Source organism: Trichechus manatus, unplaced genomic scaffold (assembly GCF_000243295.1).
Source record: "Trichechus manatus latirostris isolate Lorelei unplaced genomic scaffold, TriManLat1.0 scaffold00186, whole genome shotgun sequence".
Taxonomy (NCBI): domain Eukaryota; kingdom Metazoa; phylum Chordata; class Mammalia; order Sirenia; family Trichechidae; genus Trichechus; species Trichechus manatus.
The window spans coordinates 1,729,684-1,737,090 of record NW_004444122.1 but is presented as its reverse complement, the minus strand read 5'-3'; positions in this window follow the sequence as shown (position 1 = coordinate 1,737,090).

Here is a 7,407-nt window from a genome sequence, read left to right as displayed (position 1 = left end):
CTGGGGAAGTCAAGCATAGCTGGGCCTCTGGTTCTGCAAAGTTCTCTTCCCTCCAGCCCACCTCACACTTCAACAAGAGGCAAGTTATCTTTGAGGCTGTGCTGTATTAGTTTCCTAAGGCTGCTGTAACAGACGATCACAAATTCAGGGGCTTCAAACAACACAGATAACATTATCTTACAATTCTGGAGGTCAGAAGTCCAAGACGGGTTTCACTGGACTAAAATCCAAGTGTTTTCAGGGCTCAGTTCCTTCTGGTGGCTCTAGGGGAGAATCCATTTCCTTGCCTTTCCCAGCTTCTAAGGCAGCCTGCGCTCCTCGGCATACAACTCTCTTCCATCTTCAAAGCCAGAAATCGCATCAGTCCAACTCCTAATTCAGTGATCACAGCTCCTACTCTAACTATTCTGCTTCCCTCTTTCCCATTTAAAGACCCTTGTGATTACACTGGTCCCGCCTGGATAATCCAGGCTAATCTCCCCCATCTCAAGATCCTTAGCTGGAGATTACTGGGATTCAGACCGGACATCTTTGTTGTTAGGTGCCGTCAAGTCGATTCTGACTCACAGCGACCCTATGTATAACAGAGGGAAACACTACCCGGTTCTACGCCATCCTCACAATCATTGCTATGTTTGAGCCCATTGTTGCAGCCACTGTGTCAATTCATCTCATTGCGGGTCTTCCTCTTTTTCGATGACCCTCTACTTTACCAAGTATGATATTCATGTCCTTCTCCAGGGACTGGTTCCTCCTGGTAACATGGCCAAAGTATGTGAGACAAAGTTTCACCATCCTTGCTTCTAAGGAGCATTCTGGCTGTACTTCTTCCAAGACAAATTTGTTCATTCTTCTGGCAGTCCATGGTATATTCAATATTCTTCACCAATACCTTAATTCCAAGGCATCAATTCTTCTTCAGTCTTCCTTATTCATCGTTCAGCTTTTGCATGGAAATGATTGAAAGTATCACGGCTTGGGTCAGGTGCACCTTAGTCCAGAGGGCCTGAATCACTGACCTCCAGTGCCCTCAGTAAAGGAAAGAAGCTCACCCTCTCAGCTGTCTCATATTTAAGACAGACTTAACTGAGAGGCCTGCCGCTCTTCTCTGAAGGCAAATGCTCTGCCTTTGTTGATAAAATAACAGCTGGTTTATCAGTTTGCTAGTTGTTATTGAGTCAGTTCTGACTCATGGTGATGCCATGTGTATCAGAGTAGAACTGTGCTCTATAAGGTTTTCAATGTCGGAGTTTTTGGAAGATCGCCAGGCCTTTCTTCTAAGGCACCTCTAGGTGGACTCGAACCTCCAACCTTTCAGTTAGCAGCTGAGTGTGTTAACCATTTGCACCACCCAGGGACTCTGAGTGAGTCAGCTAGAATTGTCTATTAATCGTAGCAGAGGAAAACGATAATTGGTGACGCTAAGGAGGATTCTCAGGTATTGCGATCCTGAAATACATCCTAAAATCCTGGAAGCTGTTGGGCGAAGAAACATGGAAGTTCACCTTGTCATGTCCCTCTCCTCATGCTTGGTGGCCACAGCCATCCTACCCACGCTGGCCCCATGACAGGGAAGAGTCCCAGTCTCCCAAGACAGCCTGTTCCACATCTCCAAGGAGTTGGTCTTCCACCTACTGGTCCTAGTCCTGCCTCTTGGGGACAACAGATGTCTAAGCTCTTTGTAAATGGCAGCTTTTCAAGACTTGAGGATGGCTCTTACTTGCCAGCTCCCTCAGTGTTTCAGCTCAGGACCTGTTGCAGCTCCCTGCATCCTTAAGGTTGGTGGAGAGGTGGCTGTGAGGCGTGGTCTCTGACTCAGAAAATGGGGTCAAACCTCAGATCTTCCGCTTCCTCAAGTAACTCCCATCAGTGCTGATGCCACTTCCTCATCTGTAAATATAGGGGATAAACTGAGTCCCATTCCCACACCCAGGCCTCACTCAAGAACTAATGAATCAGAACCTCTGGGGGCAAGGCCTGGAAATCTGTATTTATAAAGATTCCTGAGAGTGCTGATATGGTTGATGCTCTGACAGTTGCTTGGGAATTCTGGACCAGACATACCTTTCAGTTAGGAGCCGTGATGGATCTTTAAATAATTTCCAGTGGGCTCATGGACTTCTCAAGGCTGTGCCCAACTGCGTGCCAAAGTACAGGAAAGAACAAGCCTCCTGTCCCTCATTCTGGACACCATCTTTCAGCTCATTATCTTTTTGGGGGCATCACCATACCATTGACTCAGCAGAGGTTCGGTGGGACTAAATCATTACACCTTTCCCTTTGTGCTGTGACTGCAGAGCTGGGCCTCCACCAGGCTGCAGCGTGCCTTCTGAATCATCTGTGGTTGCTCATTCTCTCCTGCATTAATAGCACTGATTGAACTGCCCGACCTGGGCCAGATCCAGTGCCAGTCACCAGGACAAAACGGTGAATGACAGACGGTGTCACTCCTCCAGGGGCTCGCACTGTAGTGGGAGGGCAGACCAGCAAAGAGTCAACTATAACAGGATGCAGGGCAAGGGGGACGAGCTGCAGCCAGCTACCCCACACTACTTTCCTATCCCCCCACACCCACTTACTACTGTTCCACATCTAACCCACTACTTATCCCTGACACACACTCACTCACCACCTACACCCACCTCCCAGCTAACCACTCACCACCTACCCCCACCTCACACCCACTCACCACTGGCCCCCACCTCATACCCACTCACTACCTGCCCCCACCCCACACCCACTCACCACCTGCCCCCACCTCACACCCACTCACCACCTACCCCACCCCCTACCCACTCACCACCTACCCCACTTCACACCCACTTACCACTTACCTCACGCCACACCCACTTACCACTTACCCCACTCCACACCCACTCACCACTACCCCATCCCACAGCCAGTCACCACCTGCCCCACCTCACACCCACTCACCACCTACTCCCACCCCACACCCACTCACCACTTACCCCACCCCACACCCACTCACCACCTACCCCACCCCACACCCCCTCACCACTACCCCATCCCCTCCCCTACTCACGACTTAACTCAGCCCATACCCACTCACCGCTTACCCCCCCACACACTCACTCACCACCTACTCCCACCTCCCCTCTAACCACTCACTACCTGCCCCCACCCCACACTCACTCACCACTTACCCCCACCTCACACCCCCTCACCACCTGCTCCCACCCCACACCCACTCACCACTACCCCATCCCACACCCACTCACCACTTACTCCACCCCACACCCACTCACCACCTACCCCACCCCACACCCACTCACCACTACCCCATCCCACACCCACTCACCACCTGCCCCACCCCACACCCACTCACCACCTACCCCACCCCACACCCACTCACCACTACCCCATCCCACACCCACTCACCACCTACCCCCACCCCGCCCCTACACCCCACTTACCCCACCCCATACCCACTCACCACTTACCCCACCCCACACCCACTCACCACCTACTCCTACATCCCCTCTAACCACTCACTACCTGCCCCCACCCCACACCCACATTGACAAAAGACTTTCAATTTTCTTCAACTCAGCTCCTTAGACAGGCCCTGATTCCTGGTTTCTCACAATTTTGTCAATTGTTTGTCAATCTTCCAAGCTGCCATGAGGTTCTAAAGCCCTTCTTACTCACAGGGCTCCCACCAAACCCACAGGCCTACTGATCTTTATCTTGATTTCCTCAGCTATTTACTTGAAGTTGCCTCAAATGACCATAAAAACCTGCATATTTAACATCCTGCATAAAACTTTGTTTTCTCAAAGTCACAGCATTATCATAGAGGCTACAATGTGGTAATCACACCAAGGCCTTTGTCAGCCATTGGGGGTCAAAACTGCTCACCAGCACACAAAATAAGTGGCAGAAAGGAAGAGCACGGCAGATGCAGCACACATTGAGGCATCCAGTCAAGTCAGAGAGGACACTGGAGAGCTCATTGGCTGAGAGCTTTTGCAACAGGATGTTTTCGGAGACCTAGCCAGGAGAATGGTCTGTCATGAAAGTTCTCATTGGTTGAGGGCCTGGAATAGCTCTCAGAGCATTAGAAAACTCATACAGTCATTGTGCTAAACAGATCATGCTCCAAGGATGGTATAAAATGATGTGTGTGTGTATTAGTGCACTCAACAAGTCGTTTTCTAACTTTCATAAGGAAGGGTGCTTCAGTATGTCATAGTCACATGACACTGGCCATTCAGCTCATCCACTAACTCCTCTACCTCTAATTACAGGTTCATAAAGCAACTTCTGCTTATTATCTGGCTTCTAAAGAACACTTCTCCCTGATTAATGGACACATTTATCATGTTAATTTTCTTCCTACTAATCTATTAAACCAATATTTTATGGCTTATATATCAAGCTTTTGGTTATTATGGGTCCTTTTCTAAAAGACTAACCTGGGTATATTGCCAAATGAGCTCTCCAACCAGTAAAAAAGCTGACCACATGCCTCAATGTGACGATCACACCCAGGTCCTGATCCCGATGAAGCCCTGTCTTGGCAACTACTGGTCTTCCTGGGTAACACTCCTGTCTTGATTTGCTCTGATCAAAGGCCAGCATTATGTTAAGTTCTTTACATGTTGCATCAGTCAGATAGGCTAGGTTATGCTGCAGCAACAAACAATCCCCAGAGTTCAATGACTTCAAACAGCAATGATTTATTTCTTGTCCATGCTACATGTCCAGTGTGGGTAAGCTTGGGGCTCTGCTCTACATCATCCTCGACCCAGGATCCTGGCTGAGAGAGAAGGTACCTCTGGAGCTTTGCCTGTCATTGGGCAGAGGAAAAGGGAGAAGATGATGAGGTACCTATTGACTTTTAATGCTTGCATAAACATCTGCTTGACCAAAACAAGCCACATGGCCATACCTAACTTCAAATGAGCAGAAGGAGAGCCAGAATCTTTATAAACAAATTAATAACCACCTCATAGATGTTGCCTATTACCTCTTGGATCAATCCAGTTCCCAGTGAACGGCTTTAACTATTTTAAAGGTTTTCTTACAAGGCTTCAGAAATCTACCAGTGCCAGACAGTATTCTAGGCACTGGAGATACAGCAATAAATCAGTCGAAGTCCCAGCTCTCCTATGATTCACATTGGATTAGATCCATCCATCAGTCCTTGTTTGGTCAAAATAACCTTACTCCTTCATTTCTTCATCCATTCAGCAAGCTTTTACTAAGCACCTACTTCCATGCCAAGCACTGTGCTAGGCCTGGAAGACCCTGGGCTGAAAAAGTTATTGGAGCTCACATTGTAGGGGTTTAGTTAACCATTAAGGAGGATCAGAAGTGAGTGAAAGGTACATGATACATTTATAACATAGAACCAAGTAATCGCGGCATTTCATTTCAAACACTCAAAGAGGGAATATACCATACGGTATTGTAAAGAGAAGCCTTCCAGCTTTTCTCAAACTATGCTTTGGAGAGCCCTTAAAACCAGTTGCCACTGACTCCGACTCATGGCAACCCCATGTGTATCAGAGTAGAAGTATGCTTCATAGAGCTTTCAATGGCTTATTTTTCTGAAGTAGACCACCAGGCCTTTCTTCCGAGGCATCTCTGGGTTTAGACTAGAACTTCCAACTTTTTGGTTAGCAGCTGAGTGCATTAACCTTTTGCACCACCCAAGGACTCTGGAAAGATCTTAGGGATTCTAAAAAGGTGCTTCAGAAATCACATTGGATTTGAACAGACTGCCATGTCCCTCTCCTCTTTTATCTGTTTCGTATACTTAACTTCCATGAAAGATTTAATTTAAGGGAGTCTGTTCATAAAAAGAGAAAGAAGAAGGAAACAAAGTGGGGGAGGGACTCAATGATCTGATCCGATGCATTCTCATGTTATACAAGTGAAAATAAACATGCAGAAGAATTAAGTAACTTCCCAAGGTCGTATAGCAAGTTAGGTGGTCCCCGGGGGGCGTAAATAGTTAAGTGCTTGACTACTAGCTGAAAGATTGGCAGTACGAACCCACCTAGAGGTGCCTTGGAAAACAGGCCTGGTGGTCTGCTTCCAAAAGGTCACAGCCGTGAACACTCTATGGAGCAGTTCTACTCTGCACACATGGGGTCGCCATGAGTGGGAATCTACTCCACGGCAACCAATAACAACATAGCAAGTTAGTAGCATGCTGGAGGCTGGAACCCAGCTGCCTCTGCCCATCTCTAAACTCCATAGCCCTCTTTTTTTTATCTACACCAAGTCTGCAGGTAAGCTCCCAAAACTAAGATTCCAGTGTCAATGGGAAAAACCAGTCGGTGGGCTCCAGTAACATATTCCCAGAGGACTCTGGAAGCTTTGCTGGTGAGTTTGAGACTCTACATCACTGCTTGGCTGGAGCAGGCCTTCCCCTTCCTCCTCCTGATGAGCAAATCCCTGCCCAGTGGGCACAAAGCCATGGCTGCAGCACTGGTGTCTACTGCACATTTGTCAAGATTTGAGAAAGAGCCCTTTCGGGGAGTCCTGGTTGAGAACCACCCCTCACCCTGTGCTGTGGATGGGGACTGGTAGGAGTGAAGGCCCCACCTCCCAGGAGCATGAGTGTTTCAGACAGAGTATCACAGACAGGTAATAAATGCAAAAGCTTTTAGAAGACACAGCAAATTTGCCTCCAGCATTGGCCAGGGAAAAAAAGACATTATATACCTAAAATTCAAAAGGAACATACCACCAACAAAGAAGCCTTTGTCTGTCTTCCAGGCATTAAGTGCTATACAACGGTTGTTCACCGAACACATCAGAAATGCAAATAAACTGTTTGATCTATTCTTTCCCCGGCAACTGACGTTTATTTCCACATATCTATACAACAACAAAAAAATTAGACTTTATTTACCAGACATTTAGGGTTTTCCCTCCAGACTCTGGGAACCTAAGAAAATCTCTAAATTTGCTCTTTTTTTCCAACTCCCTTCCTTCTCTTCTAGCGTCCGCTGACATGCTGGAGGAAATCATTGAAGGGGGTTGTGCAATTCTCCACATCTCAGCGGCACCAGACATCCTACTCTCTCTAACCCCCTTCTCTGATTTCAACAGTGTCCAAGGTATTGCTGCCAGGTTCTCAGTGAGCCGGTGCCCACGGAGCTCATTCCAAAGGGCATGCTGGGGCCTCAGCAGCCTGGCTGGCTTCAAGCTGCAGAGCAGACTCCAGTGATGCTGGTGGTCCCAGAAAGGGGGAAGAAGAGCCACTTCATCAGGGAGAGGTGGTGGTGGCAGTTTGCTGGAGGGTAAGGTGCATAACTGGCCACATAAGCTGCTGCCAAACTCCTCCTGGCAACTTATCATGTAATGCGGAAAATCAAGGCAGAACCCAGCAATGAGGCTCCCAATCACAGCAGTGAGGGTGTCTGCATTGGA